General features: G+C 42.7%; 1 long non-coding RNA gene and 1 pseudogene across 2 annotated transcripts; one reads left to right on the top strand and one right to left on the bottom strand.

The window, feature by feature from the left end:
* Window positions 1-3,412: 3,412 nt before the first annotated feature.
* LOC120286729 lies at window positions 3,413-4,678 on the bottom strand. Of its 2 annotated transcripts, none has more exons than XR_005545435.1 (3): window positions 4,563-4,678; window positions 3,635-3,769; window positions 3,413-3,507 (listed from the first exon to the last, which is right to left on the bottom strand). It is a non-coding gene; the product is annotated as an uncharacterized LOC120286729 (long non-coding RNA). The 2 variants fall into 2 exon arrangements; XR_005545436.1 differs by having other exon boundaries at window positions 4,582-4,646.
* Window positions 4,679-13,471: 8,793 nt separating this feature from the next.
* On the top strand, window positions 13,472-14,907 carry LOC120287156 (annotated as a pseudogene).
* Window positions 14,908-24,789: the final 9,882 nt, after the last annotated feature.

Here is a 24,789-nt window from a genome sequence, read left to right as displayed (position 1 = left end):
ACTTGCTAAGCGAGGTTTAGAGGATAAACTCACCGGTTTTGCGCGCCGGTGAGTTCACGGCGACCACGACAGCAAGGCGGTCGATAAACCCCAAAGCGCCGACACCAACGGAGGCCGAGAAGGGCTTGAAAACGGGCCACGAAGTCTCCAAAACCTTGCTGTCTTCTGCTTCTGATCTGGACTGAACTGCAGAGAAGAAACCAGCAACTTCAACGGAGAAAACGAGCTGATCGGAGCTCCGGCGAGCGGGTGGTTGGCAACCGGCGGCTCCCGGGGGTCAAGGAAATCTTATTGGAGGTTGGTATGGGTGGAGGTAGGGTAGAAATGGGGGAGAAAATGGCTGAAAACCGCGAAACGGGCGAAACAGGCGGAACCAGGCGAGTCCAGACGGTCCGGCGAGCGGCGGCTTCGGGCGGCCGTACGGGACAGCCGGAGAATCGTTCCGGCGAGCGGTGAGGTGCTCCGGAACGGTCTGGATGTCTTCTTCGTGGCGATGGGTGGCTCGTTTGCTGATTCAACCGGGAAGTTAACCTTTTACTCGGATCTTTGGCGAAAGGTCGGCTGGAGCAGAAACTGGAACGAGGGGAAAACAAGGGAAAAAGGGGTCCGGCGGGCAAGCGACGGTCTTGGGCGGTTGAGGGCTGATCTCCTCTGGTTCTTTGAAGTTCAAGATGGACAACAACAATGGAGAAAGCCTTGGATTAAGGGAGAAGAAGCTGCTGAAGAGTGGGGGTCTCCTTGGGCTCTCTAGAGCTCTCAACACTTGCCATCTTCTCATTGGCTTTGCCCCCACCACATGACACCACATGACCTCAGCCACTCTCTCTCCTCCAATCTTCCTCTACAAGCTTGGATAGGTGCAAAATGTGGTGTGCCATGGGAGCTACAGAATTTTGGACATTCCTCCATTCAATCCATTCAATTCTCTCTTAATTCCAATCAATTGAAGCTCAATTGAAGTTCTAATAAATCGGTCCATGTGTCCTCGGCCTTCTCATGACATTTCCCCGCCAAATGATCCAACTTGCATCCCGAATATTCGATTCAAAATGGCCTTTGACAATCCCGAACAAAAACGGCCTACTTTGCTTTTCCGCCAAAAATCTCGGTTTGTAGAAAAATCTTCTGAATATGAGTCGACGTTCCTAAAATGAATTGTGACATGCCAAAACCTTCAATTTCTGAATCCGGGTTTAAAATCATGGTTAATTTCAATCTGGCGCGATTTGAGCGCGTCCTAATCTACCGGGTAGCTTTTAGGAAATTTTCAGTGCAATTGACTCATGGTTGATTATTTTCAAGCCACGACATAATCTTCGACACATTGACGACTCTTGATTGTCGTGAAACTCGAGGTTTCAAATACGGACACGAGGTACCCAAAACGACGACGAATAATCGGTTCGGTGCCGGTCGGTGAGGATACTGAAATCAGGTGGAATCACCCACACTCTAATTACATATCTCGGTGAATCGACCTATGCGATCTCTGTTCGGATTCCGACGGTGTCGTAATGATCCTTGCGAGATTTATACGGTCGACGGTCGATTCATGGTCGATTCTCAAGCCTATTGCATTTAAATTCCTTAACGGCTTCACCGATAGACTAGTTATCTCGTGAGTGATCAGCTCGGAGAATTGAACTATAAGCGCGTCGATGAAAAGTCCGTCTCATTTAATTGAAAATAGAATCAGAAATTTGGGATGTCACACATCATCCATCTCCAGATCCAAAATTCAACGTGGAGACAGATGATGTCAAGCTCAAAACCAAATTGTATAGTGATGCTCTCCCATCTGACTTTGAAGTGCAATCTACCATATCCGCAAACCACGCATTGTAAGAGAATCCTTATGGATGTCAGTGTCATTTCCACCAATCTTCTAACCAACTCGGAGCTCTTCGTCGTCTTTGACACGGATTTCTTTCACCACCATTGCACTGCAGTAGCAACCAGTGTAAGTTGTCTGAGGCATCGGATCCCTGAAACTCAGGAACGTCTCGAACTCCCTATGTGGTGACGGCTGGTGCCTTGGCAAGTAGCAAAAGAGACTTGAAACAGAATCAAGCTTGAAGTGAGACATCAAATTGAGGGCAGTTCAAAAAACAAAAGAAAAAAGAAACGGGCGGTGGGTAGGGGTAGCACGACTCACAGCCATCAAATAGCGATGGCAAACCGCCGAAAAATGAGAAACGAAAAAACCGAAATCGTAACATTCGACGAAGGAATTGAAAACGAAAGCAGAGAGTACCTAGTGGGCCGGTTGATGGCCGATCGACATAGGCGAGGCCGCAATCTGCCAGAGAGAGAGAGAGAGAGAGAGAGAGAGAGAGAGAGAGAAGACAAGGAGGTCATTATTGGGTTTGGTTTAAACCGGTTAAACCGGTTTTACCTGAGAACAGATTTTGAAATCGGTTCAAAACCGAGTTTACCCGAGAAACTGATTTCACGAGGCAGGAGAGGCTTACTCCCTTATCAATTCGTTATGAATGCGAGCTGTCCTCTTCAGGAGTGTAAAAACTTGGCGTGAGAATTGCTAATGGTGATAGACGCATCTACAGATAGAAAAATTCTCAAACTCCCCCCTGCTCGACACCGAAGAAGAGCCTCTATGATGGCTCTCTTGCTCATTAGTCCGTCATAGCTTCTGGATAAAGCCACAAGACGCTGCGGTCGAGTCTCTTAAACTCCAAGCCCAGCGCAGCAGCCTCTGTCTACCATTTGCTTACTGCGGCATTGCACAGCTGATAGTGCTACTTGGAGGCGACATTATGGGTGCATCTCAAAGTTGGAAACAACAGAAAGATGGACATAGTATAATGATATACACCAACATCAGTCCATGTTATTACACAGACCAACATTTGAGTACATTGCATGTGAGAAAAGAAAAACCTTTATGTTTTCTATGCCACGTAGGCAAAATAAACTTGGATATCTTGTTTGGTTTGAACCACTTATTCCCAAGTACCTATTTTGAGTAGAAAATAGCGGGAAACTATGCAGGGGACACCTTTTTCCTTGGACAAGCCACGTCCATAACCAGCTTAATTCTTGTTAAATGAAATGCCCTTCTGAATGCTTGCTGTTAACTCTTTCTTTGCCTTTCCCAACCATCTCTACAGGTTAACAAACAAAGGCCGAAATTAGAAAACTTCATCTCCTCTGATGTAATCAAAGCGGACCTAAAAATTTCAAGAATATTAAAACTCTAGACCTTTTGCACTCCTTCAGCAGGCCGAGGGAAGAACCTAATCAGCCCCAGTATGGCCGAGGCGATTTTGGATGCAAAGAATGGAAGCTCTTTCCCTGAAAAATGGGGACAACAATAAAGAAAATCATCGGTCATTTTATTGTGAATTAAGAAGAAAAAAGATTGGATCTCAATAAGTTTTTCAAGGCACCAAACCTGAGAAGCAACAAATGCACACTTCGACAATGCCAGCATTGCCCCTCAACCCACGCAGGCATGTATTGGCAAACTTCACAACAGCATAAGCCTGCCTGCATATTTCATTTTCACATTATTTGAGCATATGAAAAGAGTCCAGTCCGCATAGCAAATAGCCATCAGATTTCCTATTCATGAAAGAGATCAGACTACATCTTGAGGGCCAAAAAGAGGACTGACCATAGAGAGAGTTGCAGAGCTAGCTTCAGCTTTAGCCTGAAAGTTGTCAAAGCACAGACATACACAATTCTGTTGGCTTCCCGACAAAATGTAAGGAAGCAGGGAGGTGAAGGCTAATACGTCATGTCATAATTTCTCTGAGGAAATAGATGCAAAAAGTTTTTAGTTTCAAGTGGACATCAACAATCACTTTCAAGATCTTTACCGAAAAAAAACAATCACTTTCAAGAAAATCTGATATACTTAACAATGGTGTCACTGCATGGACTACTCCACTTATCATTAAAATGCAAGTGATTCTCTTAGCTGTAACAACAAAAGATGTATGGTAATCTGTCCACAACTGCTTGCTTCTACCCATAGCCCGAGACAAGTAGTCACCTTCTACATATTTTCACAAGCGAGGTGTCCTGCTAATTCAGAAAAAGATCATTCTTAAGACTTTTTCTTGGGTAGTGGTAGTGGATAGCGTTTCCAAGCTGCCATTAAATTCCTTGACTTCTGCAGGTAGAAATAATAACAAGCTCTCTTTTGTTCATTTCAGTGCATAAACAACGCCATAAAATTGACTTGCAAAAGATATATGCCTACATGGACCTAAGATGTGATCCTCGCGAAAATCTCATCATTCTCATGAGGAAGTTCTCAGTAGAGCACATCTTCAAAAGTGCTTGTGAATTTAAAGAATTTAGAGACTCTAACATGATTAAGCATGTCAGTATTCTCCTTAAGCGGCCTCAATACTATGAAGCTTGTCAAAACCCATTTCAATAATAGCATCACTAGAACAGCTTAATCATGTTAGAGTCTATTTTACGACCAGCACTATTTTACGACCTGGAAATCCAAAACTAAAGAAACTAACCAGAACGGTGATATAAATGGATAAATCCATAGAAAATGGAAACTTAAATGGAAACTTATTTACTTCAACAGTACCGTCCCACCATTTTGGATGTGAGATGTTACTGTCAGGTGATCAATTTCTTGAGGAGTGAAAGAACAAGGTGGTTTAACCTATAGATTCTGAATGCCAACCGACATTTGTCATTTTATAGAAAACTGCAACGTCTAACAACATCCTTGTCGGACATGTAACATCCGGGCCCCACTATATGTAATATTGTCCGCTTTGGGTCACATGCAGGCGCGGACGAAACCGCCATCCCACCATGGTCTTTTCCCTCACGGCTTTAAAACGCGTTACACAGGTTAGAGGGACCCAAACCGTATAAGTTAACCAAGACCTCCCTCCTAAGCGATGTGGGACAAGAGAAGGCTATCACACTCTCCACCTCTTAACGAGCAGGCGTCCTCGGCATGGCCCCACGGGCGTTAGAACAGCATTCGAGCTGTGGTCCCACACGCGGTCGGGAGTCGGCTCACGTACCACTTGTAACATCCGGGCCCCACTTGTAATATTGTCCGCTTTGGTCACCCGCCCCAGCACGAACGAACCGCCATCCCAGCCACGGTCTTTTCCCTCACGGCTTTAAAACGCGTTACACAGATTAGAGGGACCCAAACCTTATAAGTTAACCAAGACCTCCCTCCCTAAGTGATGTGGGACAAGAGAGGAGGCTATCACAGGACATATAAGTTCTTATTAGGAAGAATGCGCCACAAACCTAAGATTAAAGAGGTAAAGAGTAAAGTTGTCGCTTTTACAGACCCCAACAAATGGAACATCGATTTCTCAGGATTGAGACCCAATACTTCTGCAGCAAGGAACGTAATAGCTCAGAAATCCGATGAGATACTTCAGCACACATCGAGGATATCCAGGGAAAGGAAAACAGTCATCGGCTTTCATGGCATTGTCTTGAAACTGGTTTGTTGCATAGTTTTGGTGCCTAAGCATTAGTACCAAGTATCTATGACCATAAACGACCTCATGATCATGAGAAGAGAACAACAACAATGGGCCTCCCTAATACATACCCAGCAGTTACATGATTATTTCAGCCAAAACAATCCAATTTACGGGGCTTCGGGACTCTATTGCTAGGCTTGCAGATAGCCTGATTTTATTAACTCAGCTTCTACATGGTGCACATGATCCATACAAGATGCCCTTGGAGCAAGTTATTGACTGCAGTTATGCATAATACGGCGTTGGAGACGACAGAGCATGCTAAAAAAGGGAAAATACGCTTTTGTAGATTAGGAGAGGCAGAATCTTAATGCTGAACAGCCGGACGAGAGGAGCAAGAAAACATGCACACTTGGATAAGTCATACTCTCGCGGAACCGTCCACAGTCTAAACTCATAACTTATCTCCCAATTACACAATACTCTTTGCAAAGGCCTTTGTTTTTTCCAGCGCTGGACATGTAACATTTTGAATATGTTTTTGTGCAACAAGCCCATTTTACCTCTCCAATAAATTGAGACTCAACATGGCCACCATGAATATAGGTTGGGGATGTTGGATATATTATTAATATAGTCCAAAATAATATGTTCACATACAAGCCCAATAGGTAAAAGCATGGTTATTTGGGTCCATATGGGCCGGAGCCCAATAACTTTCATATAAAAACTCTAGGGTTTCACTCTGTTTGGAGGAACATCATGTGAGTGTTCCAAACTTGATGTCTCTTGGTGTAATACTTCAAGCAACTACTTCTTCTCTCAAACCTATTACCTCTAACAATCTTGAAGTATTAAGTTCGTGTGTCGGATTTGAGTGAGTAAAGTGTCTTCTTGAAGATTCCGTCAAGACAAACTTGCGGCTGTAATTTACTTTCGATTTTGACAGTGATATTGGCCGGGATCTGAGTTTGAAGATTCGGGTGACCGAAATCTTTGATTCACAAACCCAAAAAATTATAGCCAATTTAAGAGGGTGAAACCACTTGGGCTTTGATCTACTCATCGATACGAACATTTTAAGTGGTCACTCGCATCAATCGGAGGTCGGACGGATAAGTTACGGCACTCGGAAGTTTCCATCTGAATTTCTAGCAAATTTCAGGGCAAAATTTCTAGCGAATTTCGGGGGCGAAATTTTCAGCGAGTTTCAGCGACAAGGGCAGTCCATCTTAAGGTTTTTGGGCACTCCAAATCCTTTTTTGGGGTTTGTTTTGGCAAATTCCATCTCTACAGAGCGGTTTGATCATGGTTAGGGGAGTTATTCAACTTTCAACTTTGTTGCTCTGAGGACTTCAAGGTGCACTCTTTCTAACACTTTGCTTTGATTAAAATGGTAAAGCGTAGTTCCTATGATATTATAAAGTTGCAATCTTTTGATGTTACTGAATTTCATGGCTGGAAATTACATGTTCAATTTGGCATAAAAGAACGTGACATATTCTATACTTATTGAGTGATTTTGCATCTATCACTGAAGATGTGAATGAATATCAATGGAACAAAGATGAGGATTTTTGTAGAGATTACTTGTTGAACTCTCTAAATCCTAATCTGGCTATGACTTATAATGAGTATAAGACGATGAAAGAGATATGGGATCACTTGAACGCTCAGTTCCAAAAATAAGAGGGGCTATCTAAAACTCTCTTAGCGGAGAAATTCTTTGACTTTAAATTCACTATAAATTCAAGCATCACCTCTCAATTAGTTGAATTTGAGATCATGAGAAACAAGCTGAAAGATGATAATTCTGATATGTCCGATAATCTCTTTGTCGGTCTTGTGTTGAGCAAACCGCAATTGAATGGAGTTCTTTCAAGACCGAAATGCCTGATTGAAGGTACAGATGGGGCCGGATGAATTAAAGAGGTATATTCACATTGAGGATCAAAATATCACTAGGAAGAGTTTGGAACAAGTGGGACAACAAAAGTCAATTGCCAACTTAATTTCACACTCCAATGAACCTCAGAAAAAGTCCAAGTCACCAAAAGGTGAATCCTCTTTACAGTTAGAGGCCAAAAAGACTATCTTCAAAAAGAAGAAGAAGGGCAAGTGCCATAACTATGGAAAGTGGGGTCACTAGGCAGTAGAGTGTAAGTTGCCGAGGAAGCCAAATAATGACACACCACATAATGAGGCCAATATGCTAATTAGAAGATCTGAGCCTCGAGCCTTCATTAGAATGGTGAAGAATGGAAAGACCAGCATCTCTTCTGAGTGGTGGTTGGACAGTGGCGCTACTTGTCATGCTACAAATGACAAGAACTTACTCACTGAGATCACAGAAGTGAAAGACACTGTAGAAAATTGCAATGGTGGTGAGGCAAAGGTGACTCATGCTGGAACTGCAAATTTGGTGCTCTCTTCAGCTGGCATGCCTTCCTCCTATTGGGGAGAAGCAGTTCTAATTGCTAATCACATCTTGAACAGGTTGCCGCACTTTAAGTTGTCTATGACACCTTATGAGATATGTCATAAGCGCCCTTGTAGATATGATGCTCTTAAAGACTTGGGGCTGTATTGCTTATGTAAGTATACCTGATCCTAAGAAACCTAAGGTGGGATTTAGAACGATTACTTGTGTATATCTAGGTAATGCAGAAGATAGCACTGCAAATAGGTTTTTAGATCTATCTACTAACACAGTGATAGAATCTAGAGATGCAGTGTTCTTCGAAAACAAGTTTCTTAGAGATCAAGGCTTGAATGTTTCTGGATCTATAGATATGATTTCAGAATCTCCTGTAGAATCTGAAGCAGGCCCTTTTAACACTAATTCCACACAGTTGGCTATTAAACCAATTCCAGTTAGAGTATCTACAAGAGAAAGAATTCCCAAAAGTTTTGGTGAGGACTTCGTTGCTTACCATCTTGAGGATGATCTATTCTCCTATTATGAAGCAATGAGATCTAAGGAATCTCTACTACGGGCAGAAGCCATATATGATGAAATGAGCTCTCTACTGCAGAATCACACTTGGCAGCTAGTAAATTTGCCAAAAGGGGCTAAAACTATAGGTTGTAAAGGGGTGTTGAGGAAGAAACTTAATAGTGATGGATCAATAGCCAGATACAAAGTGTGACATCCCAGATTTTCAGTCATGTTTTCTATTGAATAAATCGGGCATTTCATTGACGCATCTATAGGGCTGTTCTCGGGCCCGATCATTCTGAGATAACTAGACTATCGGGAAACCATTAAGAATTTTAAGGCAAAAGACTTGAGAATTCGACCGGGGCTACTCAACCGTGCTCATCTGTGAGACCATTACTGACACGAGATATAAATCGATTTGAAATCATATATAAGTTGGTTCGATTGAGATGTGTGACTAATCGTGGGTGACACTACTAAATTAGAAAATTCTCATCGACCGACACTAATATGATTTTACTGTCGTTTTGGTACCCTGTGTCCGTATTTGAATCATCGAGTTTTTCACGACAATCGAGAGTCATCATTGAGTCGAGTGGGTTCATTGTGGCTCGAAGAAAATCGACCACGGGTCATTTGCACCGTAAAGTTCTGAAAGTTACCCGGTAGTCTAGGTCACGCTAAAAACGCGTCGAATGGAAATTAACCGTGAATTCGAACCCGATTTCAGAAATTGAAAGTTCTGTGGTGTCACGAGCTAATTTAGGAACGTCGACTCAGTCTCAGAAGATTTTTGATTCGAGATTTTTGCGAAAATCGAATCGGATGTCGCGGAAAATTAATGGAAATTTGTACGGGCAAATTAAAGGAGATTTGGACTTAGGCCTTTAAGTGTTGGGGACTTGTAGAAAATTGTTCGAGGTTTTTCGTCAGCAAAATCGGACCTCAATTTGGGAAATTGTGGAAGAGATTGAAGACCAAAAATTAGTGAAATTCGGAATTGGATTTTGGGCAACAAAATTGGCTTCAATTTAAGTTAATTGATGGGAAATTATTATTGGAAAGAATTAGGGGACAAAGTGTTTAATGGAAGGGATAGAATTTTGGACTTTGTCCCTTGATTCAATCTTCTTAATCAAGCAAACAGCTGGCCCGTCGCTATCTCCTTTCCTCACCGCCTCTTTCTCTCTCTCCTTAGTCGAATGGACGTGCAGCTCCTTCAGCCTTGTTTCACTTTCATTTTTACTTTGCTTATCTTTCCTTTCCCCTGCAAAACCACCAACACCTGCCCATCTCATCCACCGAAGCAGTCCCGCTACTCGCGCCTTCAGCTCCCTCGGTCGAAGATCCCAGCGAAGCCAGCACTCCTCCACGCTCCTCCATCGAAGTCAGCTGAGTTCCTGCTTTGTTGACCCTGCTGCCGTGTGTCTTCTTCACTGCACGTCACGGTTCCACCAGCGATTCTACTCCTCCAAACTCTTCATCGCCAGCGAAGCAGCTCCGGAGCAACCCATCCCCCACGTTTTCTTTCCCCACGCCAGCGAAGCCGCCCATCTGCCTTGCTTCTGCTTTTGCTTCGCTTTTATTCTTCTCTTTCGGATCCTTGCAGCTGCTCCACTCAACCGAACTCTCTTGCTCAGTTGTTGCCACTTGGCCATCGAGTCAACAAACCGGCGTTCCCTCCACCGAGTTGACTGCCACTCGTCCGCTTGCTACCAGCGTCTTCCACCTTCGCTGGTTTCACTTTACCGAAGCAGCTGCTGTTTCCTTGCCCACGATCCACCGAATTCCCGAAGCTGTATTGAAGCCCACCGAAGCTGCTCCTTCACGCGTCCACGCCAGCTGCTTCCCTGTTCCATCTTCGGCCACACGCCTGCTCTCCACCAACGTTGATCTTTTCTCCTCAAGCCACCGAAACTCGCTCGAAGCCAGCAACAAATTTGGCCCAGCTTGTTCAATCACAGCAAGCCCAGTCCGTGAGAAAGCATTTGCTCAGTCCAGCCCAGCGTTGGCCACAGATTTCAAGCCTTTCAGTCCATTTCGGCCTTCTCTTCAGCAGTTCAGCCCAAGATGGTTTAATTCAAGTTGCAGCCCAGTCCAGCATTTTAAATCCAGTTCAAAAGCCCAGTAATTTAAGGCCCGGTCCAAGCCCGCCGAGGTCGTTGAAAGCCCAATTTCGGCCGTCGTGCATCGCCGTCGCGGTGTCGTACGCTTGTGGTGAGTTTTACAAATTAATGCAATTTAGTCTTTGTTAACTCCATATAATTTGGTAAGGAATTAAACTGACATGACTTTTTTTGAAATATTTTCTCTTGCTTAAGTAGTATACGCGCTTGAGTAAACGACATAGTTTTAGTCTAGATTTACTTCAAACAACGTGGTTAAAAATTATATTAAAAATCAAATTTAGACCAAAACTATCTAGTTTTAACCATGCCTACTGCCACTGGGAGAGAAAATATTTAAAATAACGTCAATATTTTCCATTAGTCAAATTAGATAGAATTAACATACGGACTTGATTGTATGAATTTGATAAATTTTATGATTTGATGGAAATGCTTTTTGCAGTTTAATTCCGATTGCGCATTTATAACAAACTTTAGGACATACAATGCCCTTATAAGCAAAAGCAAGGAAATATAAAAATGACCTTTTTATTTCTATATATATTTTAAAAAGTATTTCCTCATATCGAATTTAAAAATCATGTTATTATTACTTTTTTTTTGGGTTTGCGTGTTCTTATTACTTAAAAACTCCTTTTCATAAGGCGAAAAGCAAAATCTTTCTTTCTTTCCAAAGAAACTTGGGGGCAGAAAGCATGAGGAAAAAGCATATGGTGTTTCTTAGTGGATCCGATCCTTAGACACTACTTGCTGTCTCTCATTTCCGGTCCGCATTCTGAGGTTGACGACTGGAGGTTCGGTGGTTCCATCCTTCGGCGATGCTCCTAGGTGTTCTTCGTGTTTTTCCTAGCGGGTTAATGCCCTTGTCTTTTTTCATCGGTTCCCCTTCACTTTTGCCAATCGGCTAAGAGTGTAGGTTTTGGATCCGATCTTTTGTAATCTTGTCCATGCTCTATAAAATTATTACCTTTACCAAAAAAAAAAAAAAAGCATATGGTGTTGAAATCTCCCAATTGACCATGATGAAAGATCTAATTCAAGCAACTAGTTCCATGCACATTGCATGTGAAAAGTACAAGTTTTTACACGACGAATGCAAGCTAGTCCTAAAATTGTTTATTGATACAATCAAGTCATAAATATTTATCAAAAAATTAAATTGATTTTTTTGTCAAGAAAATGCTATTGAGGTCTAAACCTTTTCAAGTTTATCGCTAGGAATGCATAAAAGAGATTAAAAGAACGGATGAAGGCTCGAATGCCATAGATAATGCCCAAAAGAAGGAAGTGTGACGGACAAACAATTGAGTTGAGGGATAATGAAATAAATGGTTTCTAAACTTTGGTTTAATGTATAATTTAGTTTTTAAATTTTTATTTAGTGTGCAATGTAGCTCATGAACTTTTAATTTATTTAATGTGGTTTTAAAATTTTGGCACATGTCAAGCTAGTTATTGGATTGTGTAAAAATGTTTAATATTGTTCTGAACTTGAGTGTACGAAATTGAATATTTTCTTATAATCCAAGGAATGAATTAAACATGTACCATAAGTTCATATATTACATCGGACCAATTAAAAGTTCAAGAATGATATTACACATTGAGCTGAAGTTTAGGGATCACATAATATGAATTTAAAATTTATGGACCATTTGTATCATTTACCTAAGTTAATAATACAACAAATCTTAGATGATATGACTTTGCCACGCGTTTACTTCAAACTAAATATGTATCATAAAATACTCAAACTGATATATCCGTGTTGTCACAAAAGAAATCTCAAATTGGTATACTTACTTGAAATTGATTTTGAGTCACCAAAAATTTCTAAATTTGGATAAATGAGTCCGTGTATATTAGTTTGTGGTACGTTTTGTGACATGAAAGTTAGTTTGGTGTAATTGTGGGGTATGTGTACCGGTTTAGTTTTGTTTTTGTAATAGGGAAATTATTTTAAGGTAAATGCGGTTGATGAAAAAATGTGATAATGCCTCGCGGTTAAATTAATTTAAACAAGACAGGTATTGCTGTACGAAAATCCGACATAAAGAAACAGTATCAAACATCTTCAGTCATAGATTATATTCATATTGGAAAAATGAAAAGAAAAAGAAGAATAACATCATAACAATTGCATTAAAGCGTATCATAACTCCCGACAAAATTACACTAGTCGCTTTTAAAGTCGAGCGTCTATTTTCAGAATTTCTTTCACTTATTGGGAAAAGCATCTTCATCTTGGGGTTTCCCTCGAGGCACGGTCGCTAATCACGCGGCGAGGACCAAAGACTTTTCACGTCTCATCGCTGTCGCAAGACAAACGCGGTCCCAGCGACGAGCATACAGACAATAAAATCTACCTTTTTAGTCGGACCAATTGCATACTTGATTGAGAAAGCAATAAGTGCTGGTTTCGTTTAATTCCACTAGTGTTTTACGAAACGTCTCCAAAAGTAACAAACACGATCCATTATCATGAACCAGCAGCCCCAAAATCATAGCTAAGCTGGCTAAATTTAAGGACGGGAACTCTGCAGTCCTAATCTTTTTATAGATTGGCCGAAAGATCGCCATGAACGCTGACGTTTCGCGGTAAAAAGAGGAAGATTTACGATCCGAATCGAAACGATATCCTAGAATCCACGTCCTTCCATCTCTGTCTCACTTCCCTGCTGCATTCATTTCATCTTCTTCCCCCACCCAACTCCTCGAAAGCTCCTCCTCATCAAGAAAAACCAAAGACCCTCTTTCTCTTTCTCTTTCTCTCTCCTCTGTCAAAGCAGAAGCCAAAAAGCAAACTTCAAACATTTCCAGAAAGAGATCAGCAGAGAGAGAGAGAGAGAGAGGGAGAGAGGGAGAGTGAGAAATCAGCAGCAGAAGCCAAAAGCAAACTTTTCCAGGGAGTGAGAGAGGGCAGAGCATTTTCCCTTCCATCTTCGGTTTCATTCATGGGCTGCTCGGCCTCAAGGCTGGGCGCGCTCCTCAGCAAGTACCCGGAAGAAGACCACAAGTCTCCGTCCTCTTCTTCTCTGTACTCCACCGCCACCGCCCTCTCCCTGGACTCGTCGCCGCCTCAAGAAGGCCCGTGCCCTCTCTCCCCCCGCTCCGCTCGTCCACCACCCGCCTCTCCGGAAGGGCGACACCCATCACCTGGTTTGTCTCACCTCCACCACCTACGGCTCCCTCGCCTCACCAACCCGGCCAAAACACCGGCACTCGCCTCCGCCGCCGAAAGGCCCGATTTTCCGGTCGAAACACTGGCCACGACGGCGGCGACGACGCTCCGGGCCGACGACGAGGCGAGGAAGTCGCTCTCGCCAGACTCCGTCATCAAACACTTGGGAGCTCATGGACGGTCTCGACGACTCCGATTTCTGGCTCTGAGAATCCTCCGGTAAGCTGCATTCTTCGAATAACGGCTTTATGACGAAACCCAGTTCCTGTAGGTACACGAGCTTTGATGGGTCTGTCAGGAACGTGCGTGAATCGCCATCTTTTCCGGTGAAGTTGTCGGAGATGTTATGATAAGCCCGCTTCGGAGACGAAGCCGTTGTGGAAGCATTTGTCCGAGGAAGCTCTGTTGGCCAAGATGGACCCCAATGTGGTTTATAGTTACAGGCGTGCGTTGTGTTCTAGGCAATCGGAGAGCAATCCGAGCAAACACAAACAGTTAAGCCCGTGAGACCGGCCAGTGTTAAAGCTTTGGCGTGTGATGATCAGAACTGGTCGAGTGGCGTAGGGATAAGGTCTTGCTCTATTTCACTAGTTTGAGAGGAATTAGGAAGACTTATGAGGATTGCTGTGCTGTGAGAATGATACTGAAGGGATTTAGAGTGCGTGTGGATGAGAGGGACATTTCGATGGATTCTTCGTATAAGAGCGAGCTGCAGAGCGCGCTTAGAGGGAAGGCGCTTAGCTTGCCTCAAGTTTTGTTATGGGGAAACATGTTGGTGGGGCGGAGGAGATTAAGCAACTCAATGAGGATGGCGAGCTAGCAAAGCTCTTGGACAGATTACCTGTCATAGATTCGGGATCCGTCTGCGAGACTTGTGGGGATGCTAGATTCCTGCCCTGCTTGAGCTGTGACGGTAGTAGGAAGATATTTGACGAGGATGAGGGGCAGACTCGGAGGTGCCTGGATTGCAATGAGAATGGGTTGATTCGGTGCTATAGTTGCTGCCTCTGAACTCGGGTAATCACTTTGATGTGTAAATTTTTGGTGCTAATCCTTATTCTATGCTTGAGCGATGTCAAGATATGGCTGGACTTTGTCAAGATTTGTTGGATTAGCAGTGTTAATAACCAATAGTGGTAGAAAGAATTGTTCATTTGCCCTTATGAACTACTTGAATAAGACTACTATTAAATTACTTGGTTTCTGTCATTCTTTCTCATGGTCATTTGGAGAGGTTGGCTTGCTATTTAGGCCTCTGCTTTCTTTCTTTCTCCTGTTTAGGACATGCGATTTGATGAAAAAATGAAATATATTTCTACAATGAATCATGGAATAATTCACTCTCGTATTACACAATCATACATGTTTTCTCATCAATATGGTCTTATGGCCATCCCAGTTTGTGTTAGCGGACAAGTTCTATACTTCAAAATGATACATAACCACTGTCTGATTTGATGCTGCTGTGTTGTTCCTTTGAGCGGAAAGAATGTATGATTAAGGAAGAAAAATTTGTTTTCCGCTTTTATGTCTTTTACTAGTTCTTGTTGTAAGGCGGTCATTTGTACTTCTGACATGACTGCGAATAATGCTCTTGCTCTGCTGCTATGAAATATAAAAGAAGTCATTATTTTTAGCTTTCAGTGGTTGGCTGGGGTGCCAACAGCGAAGAGTTCAGTTAGAAGAATGTCTCTGAATATCTGATTCACAGAAGAAGTGTCGTGTGAAAGTCCGACATGTTCCAACTAGCTAATGCTTAAAGTTTTGATGTGCACGTATTTATTAATTTAAGCTTAATGGTTATGCACACACTTTTTACATGGTATTAACGAAGGTCTACTTCGTATTATCCATTTATGATTTGCATTCTTTTTCTTTTGGAATCTCACCGGCCTTCGTGTGAGGGCGAATGTTAGGATCTGCATTCTTTCTTTTAACGACTCCAAGAGTCGCCCCTACCTTTCCGACCTTTCCAATCAATCCAGACCAATGTTCTGCTCACTCTTGAATTTAATGGACACAACATGAGCCGGGTTTCCATCGAAACTAGGCGACTCTCGGTTCCTTACATTGCTGCAACTTTTTGACCCCTTTATGGCAGGGTCATGTTTTGCAAGTGTATCGGAAGGATATGCTTGTCTTTGGGTTAAATTCGCGACCATAAACCAGTGTTGTTCTGGGATTCGCTTACATGAGCGAATCCAGCTTCGAGTGATTGATTAATTTGAGCAAATACTGTGATCATGGAATATGCTCTTAGATGAATTAACCTCGTCACAAGCAGTTTCAATTGGCTCTATTGACTGTGTTGTGCATGATGAACTGAGAAGTTCCCTTCCGGAGCTTCTTCAGGGCCTCACGCCATGCCACTTCGGTCGCTTTTGGTATGATGTATCCAGTGTCCATGGCTCTGCTGAAGTTGGCAACAACCATCGCGTGTGCACGCGTGCACACCCATCCACATACATTCTCTCTCTCTCTACACAGATAGGTATATACATGTAAATGTACATGTATACATATAAATGTTATCACCGCCACCTTCAGCGAGAAGGAGACGAGGGTGGTGATGAGTCCCGGACCCAAGAATTGGGTCGAGCTTACAAGTTTTAGATCTGGTTTCGGCACAGCTCGATTGGAGGCAACATGGGGCTCAGTGGTGGTGGTTGTAAATGAGTTTCCGTGATCGATGATTGTTGCCGACCTCAAGTGTGGAGGCGCGGCATTGAGAGAGAGAGAGAGAGAGAGAGCAATTCTGGATGCAAGCAGAGCCAACAAGCGCGACTTTGGTGGTGCGACGACCGTGCAGAGGCTGCACGGCCAAAATGCATGCCGGAGGCGTGGTTGAGGTGATTGACAGCTCCAGTGGTGGCGTGGTGGTGGAAGTCGAGGCTGGAAAGAGAGAAGGCGAAAGTAAGAGAATGCATAGGGTTTCTCTTGGTTGGTGTTTGGGCAAATCTAAAGACTAATCTAAATGAAGACGATAGGTTGAGTACATTGGTCACAAGTGATGCCTCTACTTTTGCCTGAAATTCAAATTGTTAATCTATTTTTTTTTTTTTTTTTAGTTTAAAAACATCTGTCTTCTTTTAAAAAGCGTCATAGTTCATCCCTCGATCGGTTCAACGATGTAGGTTATTTTCACTTTTTCTAAGCATTGACTGTCCCTTTCGATCGGGACACACTGATGACAGATTTTGCTCATATGGCATTAACGCTCTTAAATATTTTTTGACTTGAAACTTATTTTTTTCCGATTTTTTAAATATTGCCTCTTCCTTTGACCTGGACGGTTTAATCGTGGACTTTGATGACGTGAAGTCAACACGGTGAAGTATCTTCTTCTTCTAAAATGTAATTTCAAATATTCACTCATGATCACCCTTTGCAACCATGGCCGTGACTCAAAAGCTCAAGTGGTGATGATGGCTTCGAGCCCAGGTCCTCAAACTAGAGCAACCGTGGCCGTGAGTTTCGAAGTCAGATGTGGCCATGGTGGACGCAAGCTTCGAGCTCGAGTGACTAGGGTGGCTGCGTTGAAAACACTTATCGTGATCAATTTCACTCTCACCATCAAGAGATCTTTATTGCTATTTATTTTGGGGCTAGCGTTGGGATGTGACTTCTTAATTGGTCCTCTCTTTCTCTCTCTCAATTATTTAGTTTTCTAGCTTTCATGTATACTGATGTGGCACATTATAGGTTTAAAGGGACTCATAACATAACACGTGCCTTCCACATCCTTATAGCAATGTGGATCCATGTTAGCAAATTTGATTGGTAAAAAGAAAAAAATTAGCAAGTGAACTAAATTTTTAAGAGTATAATGTCGTTTTGAATAAAAAAGAAGTAAGAGAGACGATTTTGGATTTTGGACAAGAGTAGAAAGACCCCTTGATCCCTTGACCTTGCCCGGTTGATATCAATTAACCAACAACGCAACAAAAATTACCAACTCACTGTTCTTGTCCACATTCAAACCGCAAAACTACTACTAATTTTTAGGTCGGACAAGGCCATCGAGGGACAACGTAGGATTATCACATGTTCAAAAAGCAATAAAACGCTAGCAACCTCGGAGATTTTTCTTTTCCTGCCAATACTTACTCACCAAAAAAGACGCTACAAAGTTTGTAGCATTGTTCTTTGGCAAGCTAGTTTGTCTTGAAAACCTAACGCAATCTTATCGGTTATTGAAAATCGAAATAATGCATGTCGTTACGAACATAATTTTGGTTAAAACTCTAAATTCTAGCATTACTTTCTTTAACAAGAAAAAAATTATAGCCCAGCCACAAAGTGAGATATTTGCATCGACCAACCATATATTGCGAGTTCCAAGAACTCTCAAAACATGAAAAGCCCACTCCACCATTTTCACTACGTTTGAGAATGAAACTAGCCGTGGGGCTCTGTACAATCATCGGAACGTTCAACAACATCATCGCTTCGTGTCAAGCATTCTCGGACCGAAAGTCCCCATGCACATGCACACTTTCCAAACCGTACGGCATGCAAAGATTGCACGAAAGATGATAACGAGCACGAAATTCGATTCATTCTCGTAGTTTCATGAGCTAAAAGAACGCTCGACCCGGTTTGACTGGCCTTGGACTGTACTTGATTTTGTCCCTGAATCGATTAAACTACGGAAACTTTCCATGCACGAGACGAAGAGATAAGGGCCACCATGGGAATGCTCGTGGTCGGGGTGGGGTCCAAAGCTTAGGGTTTTGCTCGACAATGTCGGCCACGAGAGAGATGCTTGAGACACTTCCCTCATTTCCTACTCCCAGAAAAGACATGGTTTCCTGTCTTTCACAAAATTTTGTAGGGCGAACAAGGGGGTTTTTGTTTCGAGTGCCCTAAAAGAGAGACTATATATATAAACATATATGTTTTCCTTGGGCAAAAAGAAATCAAGGTGGCAAAGGGCTTTTTCATGGACCAACCGGCAAGGACTTGTTGTGAATCGGGCGTCGTCTTCGGACTTGGGAATAATCCATGGTAAAATATTGGGTCGGGTCGGCCCCCTCCACCCATTCTCTCCATGTCCCTCTCTTGTCCTTCCCATGCGTCATCGTCGCCGGTTCTCTGCCCGAGCGCCATCCCCACCTGGGACATATCACATCAAACCCACAAAAAAAGAAGAAGACTTGTTTAGCTTGTCGTTAATCTATACCCGATCATTAAGTTAATGATATCAATGGAGATGATGTTGGGAGTTGGTACGATGAGGTCCGCTTGAAACACGTTCCTCATGTTATGTTCGCAATCTCTGGTTCTCGCTTTGCTTGTCCTTACAAGGAACCGTCACTGGCTAAAAGAATGATAAACAATCTGATCTCATCGATTGGAGCAACGGTTTTCTGGGTCTAGGTTAAATTAATTACTGGTCGTACACGAAGTATGTTCCTTATTCAAGCTGGTCCCCATGCAGATCTTCCAAGTCATTTCGTTATTCGTGTTTAATTGTCCCGTGCTAGGCGGATGCATGAGAAGTTCAATGAAACTCGAGATTAGATCGATCTAAGCTACACTTTAACATATACGTAGGTTTCCTCTTCCTATATTCTAGCTAGAGGGTAATTCATCTATATCTCTATGTAAGCTATGGTCCCAAACTATGAATACGTTGTGATAAGGACCGATGATGCGACCACAACAATTTTTTTTCATATAGGCGGTTAAATTGTAGCTTTGCTTATATCACGTTGTTCCTGATTCTGATGTCATTAGTAGAAGGATAACAACTTGCCTTTTCAACTAAAAAACAATGAAAAATAGCAAAAAGAAACATGCTATTTGCCCTTGCATCAGTTGTAGATAATTTATTTTAGACTACAAAGAGAAAATATATTCACAAGCTAAACATGAACTTGGGCTGACACGCCGGAAAAAAGTCGAACAATGTCATGTTTGAAAGGGAAACAAGGCCATAGTACCCTTGGACATTAAAATAGAAGACAAGCTTTTAATACATTATTTTTAATATAAAGGATCTACAGTGCTATAGCCAGCAATGAACCAAGCGCTTATGTAAATGAATCTAGTGACGTGTGACCGATTTTATATATTTCAACATTTCCACATCTTTATCCTACTTATTTTTAGAGATAGTGAGGATCATAACATACGGAATTGAATATGTACAAATGAATAATTTGAGTCTCGAATCCGTGATAAAGTACTTTCTACGATGACGTGCTAAATTGTTAGTGGAGGAATATTCACAAATGAACCTCATTTGATGATCCAAGTAGTCTTGGTACATCGAACTTATTTTGTCAATTTGCTTTTGTGTCTCTAGTGTTATTCGGTGGTTCAGATGCCGTGATTTGGTGAAAGTAATAGGAGGAGAAAAGAAAATGCGGAAAGATACTTCACAAAAAAGAATCTAGCAATATGTTAGGATGCGATCCATGAGAATTTAAAATTAACTAATTACCCGATTTATCTTCTTTCTGCTTTTGCGCCGCCAAAAGAAACTTCTTTGTCATGTCCTTTTATCTGTTCCCATTTGAAAGCGAGATGAAAAGATGGAAGTTAAAGTTGAGCTTGCATATATATGAAAAGTACCATTAATTAAGCTGGAAAAAATGAACTAATGTGAACAATGAGCTTCTCAGTTAGTTTGGTAGGATTGCTCACGGTGACTTGCTCCCGAAGAGTCTGAGCTTTCTTGGCGAGTTGAGAGGAGCCGGCAGCTGAGCTTCTTGCGCTGGACAACATTACCAAGCAAACCTATGTTCATGGCAGCACAGAGAGAGAGAGAGAGAGAGAGAGAGAGAACCTTGCTGAAGAAGGCAGTGCATGAACTCGGTGAGAAGCGTAGGACAAGGTTAGAACGAGCATGCTCAAACTAAGAGTAAACCTCGCAGAAATAACCATCGAATCCATCTCCGTCTCAACGGTAGACTTGCATATGCGAGTGAGGTTTCTTAAGTAGGCGTCTGGTCTGAATAAATACTGGTGCGAGAGAGAGAGAGAGAGAGAGAGAGACAACAACACAGAACACAAAACGCAGTTCGAAAAGAACAACAAGAAAATCTACGCCTTAGCTTCGTTTTAGGAGGTTTTCACGCAGTTTTGAGTTGCGTTATGTCCCCAACTCATTGTGGGGTCAGTGTGGCCAAAGGACTCGTTTTTTCTACACGCTTCCCCATCAACACTTTATGCAAACATTTGCTTCATCGCATTCCATGGGTCAGTCTTTTCACAAGGATGTTGTTCCAATCCTCTCATTTTAGGGGTAAATGATGAGGATGCTGCGTCCGTTGACAAAATATCTAATGATTTAGGTTTATTTTATTTGTAGGTGTATTAATCAACAAAAAGTATCCTAATCACCTGCCATTAACATTAGGCACCTGTGTTTATTTGTAGACACATAAAAACGTCAATACCCCCGTTCACATCGCCTATAGATATGGTGAATGGTACCTGTAATGCACCTCCTAATTCAGTTTGATCAATTGATATTTCTGATACCGATATATCCAGTTAACGAAGCTGGCACCTCCCTTTCTCTCTAGAATGATCACATAGATCTTGCCATGGTTGTTAAAATCTTGGATTGAGGATCTCCATGCTTCCACAACCTAAATTTGAGGTTGTGGGCTCTCAATGGCGAGTGATGGATGGATGTGGTTACGTTAGATTACTGAGGTCGCGGTGGCACCCTATTCTTGGACACACATGACATGCGCACCCATAAACACAGGCCCCTTGCCAAGGTTAGGCAACGGGAAATGATTGTGGTGGCCGAGCAAGCATTTGGACAACTGGGTTTTGAGGTTTTAGATGGTCGAGCATAGGATGTCACAGGATTGTACTACGTGAATTGATGAAATCTGGGTCCTAAATTATGAAAATGAGAATGGAAAACTGTAATTTAGAAATGAAGAGGTGCAATCTGGTCAAAAGAGACTGTGAGGATGGTCAGGGCAATCTTTTCGATGACCACATTGGCGGGACCAAGCTGTATATCAGGGTTAATTCCAGCTGTGTCTAGAGAGACTTTTGGGGCACTTGCCAACTGGCATCGCAAGGCTTTGGTCGAAACCGTGTCCATTTTCGTGCAACTTCAATTGTGCACATGGGTAACCCTAGAAGCAAAGCAAGCCCGACCCTGCAAAATGCGCTGAAAACACAAGAACGAGAGCAAGCGCAAGAATAAAAATTGAAGGAGTGGTAGGAAAATCATCATTCCCAGCTAGGCTGCTGGCTATCATTAATAATTCAAATTAGGAGACCAAAAAGCAGAAATTTGATGCCAGTGATATGACAGAAGAGGGCAGGTTCCCTTCCTTGCAGGCGACGTTCTCTGATTCTTTTTCTTTCAAGGGCTTAGCCTCAGCAGTAGATGATAATCGTCAAGAAGAAAAAACAAGATCAGACGCCCTTTCATGTCACGGTGACATTGCATTCGACTTGAGCAAGAGTCTTGAGTTTGGTCAATAATAGCTTAATTACCAAACTGGGAATATAAAGATAGGATAGCTTGTAGTCTGGTTGAGAAGGATTATATGAACTAGAATATTGATAGATTAAGAGCTTTTGCCAAATGGAAGTGATGGTTTTATATGTATTGGGCTCAAGGCCCGTCCTATCTTTGGGCCCAAAAGGCCAGCCCACGGGAATAGGGCCCGTGGAGGGAAGGTATAAAGGGAGGAGAGAGAAGACAACTCTTGGAATTAGAACGTGCGTGCGTTCTCTCCCTCGCTCTCTCTCCAACAACAAAAAGGACAGTAAGCACAAGGCAGCTGTTTTCTCCCCTTCAAGCGTCGTCGGATCGAACAAAGGACAAATTTCTCTTCCTCTATCGGCATTGGTGTCTAATGTTGTGGCTAACAAGGTGCGTTCGACTCCATGGTGTGCTTTACGATCGGTGATACGTGTTTTCACGAGTCTTCGTCTTCCGATTGATTTAGGGTTCGATTTAGTGTCGAATCAGGTTTTCGAGATCCGTTATTCCCAACATTGGCATCGAGCCTAGTTCACGTTTTCCCGATCAATTTGATGTTTTGATTGATTTTTCGCGAAAGAACTTCGGCCGTACGGATCGGGCGAAAAATCCCGACACCCCGGCGTTGTTCGGCCATTTTCTGAGTTTTCGTAAGTCGAAATTGAATTCTGAAAGCATTGGGTGAAAGAGGTCGTCGAGGCGAGTCCGGCGACATGTTGTGCGTCGCCCGGATGGCTGCCGCGCGCCACACGCGCGGTGGCCGACGCGTCGCGCGCCAGCGACAGCCCAGCGGCGCAGGCGTCGATGCGCGGGCCGGCGCGTCTTGCGCGTCCGCGTGATGGCGTCACCGTGGCGTCATCAATGAGTGGTAACCGCTTCGGATAGCGTCACCGATAGCGTCATCGGCGGCAACGTTCGCGAGGGCGGTCACCGGGCGGTCATGACCCGGCCCGGCCCGAGCGCGGCGACGCGGTGCAGCGCGCACGTCGCCGGTGGCGTCGCTTGGCGTCATCCCGCCGCAGCGTGCGGCGTGCGGGCGTTCGCCCGAACGGCCGACCGGTCTATCCGGTCCGTCCGTTACCGGCGACCGTTGACCGTTGACCGATCGTTGACCGTTGACTTTGACCGTTGACACGGAAAAAAAAAAAGAAAAAAAAAGAAAAAAGGATTTTTTTTTCCAATTATGTCTGTGTGGGTTGTAGGTAATCCATTTTTATTCTGCATTTGTTGCATGAATCATGAAATTTATGTATTTTCCATTTTGTTTATTATGGATTATAAGTGATCCATTTTAGTTACTGCATTTGTTGCGGGAACTATGATGCGTTATGCACGGATACTGTAATCCCAAGAATGGACGAAGGAAGAGCTAGACTGAAAAAGGCTGATGAAAAGTTAGGCTGATTATCGGTGGCTTGATGGTGATTTAGTATCACACATGGTTAAGGTTGATCAAATGATACGGAAATCTCATCTTGGAATGGTTATCTTATGCCGGGACTTTTGAGAAGGTGCCGGCTTTGATGGGCCTCTTCTTACAGATGGCAAGCGGTGTTAGATCGGCTATGGGAGGTCAACGTGGTCCCCGGATTACAAGGGGCTAGTGGAAGCTTTGTAAGAGAGTACTATAGGATTGAGTTGGCCAAAACTTCAACCGCCCCAGATTGAGCACCACATGGCGCAAAGTGAATGCGCCTTGGTGGCGACATGAGCTCTCCAAAAGTTTTTTTCCATGGTCGGCAAATGTACCTTCGGTTTTCTCGGATGTTTTGATAGATTAGAAGGGACATTCCATTATTTACGAGATTAGTTATGAGATGTTTTTATGGTTAAATATCTCTTTCGATGTTGATATTTTCTTTGTATATATTGCTTAGTGTAATGTATAGTTGTATTAATTGAAAGCATTATTATTTTTTTTTTTTTTTTTAATTGTATGTCAATTATACATTGCTTTACGTTATTCTTTGATTCTTTGTGGGTAATTAGCGGTGGGTAGTTTTAGAAGTTTTTGTAACTTCATAGAATTGATTTGCATATGACAATCATATTAATGATAGTTTTAAGTTAGGATTTTGGAGGATGATTGGAAACGTGGTGACCTTTTTGATTCTGACCTTACTTGAAATTATTCATTAATATGATGGGTCTATACAAATGAGATGCATAAATGATAGGCATTAATTATTCGTGTATGGATGTACGATGTGTTGGAATGATGGTTAAAGCAACTAAGAATGTAATTGCTGATATGAATGGCAACAATTGTGAAATATTGAATATGAAGATTCAATATGTGCTGAAAAAAGAAGCACTGAAGCTCTTGACCATGTTATGGAAGATCTTGAGGATGCGGTGCGCTTTGAGCTAGGCGAGGACCAGCCAACAACATTTGGCCCAGAGACATTTGCAATGTTTGGTTTCTAGCTCGAAAGGGCTTTGAGCTCTAAGCGCAGCGTATTGATTCGTTCAATATGTGGGAATGCAAAGGATCAAGTCCTTATTGCAAGAGATCAGAGTTAACCAACACAAGAGAGGAAAACGTCCTCAAGTGAAGAAAATGTCAAGGTGAGATGTTACAACTGTGACAAGAAGGTCATTATGCTCACATTTGTTGTGAGCCA

This window comes from Eucalyptus grandis, chromosome 8 (genome assembly GCF_016545825.1).
Source record: "Eucalyptus grandis isolate ANBG69807.140 chromosome 8, ASM1654582v1, whole genome shotgun sequence".
Taxonomy (NCBI): Eukaryota; Viridiplantae; Streptophyta; class Magnoliopsida; order Myrtales; family Myrtaceae; genus Eucalyptus; species Eucalyptus grandis.
Note: the sequence above shows the minus strand (reverse complement) of the source record. Positions and strands in the feature narration are given on the sequence as shown.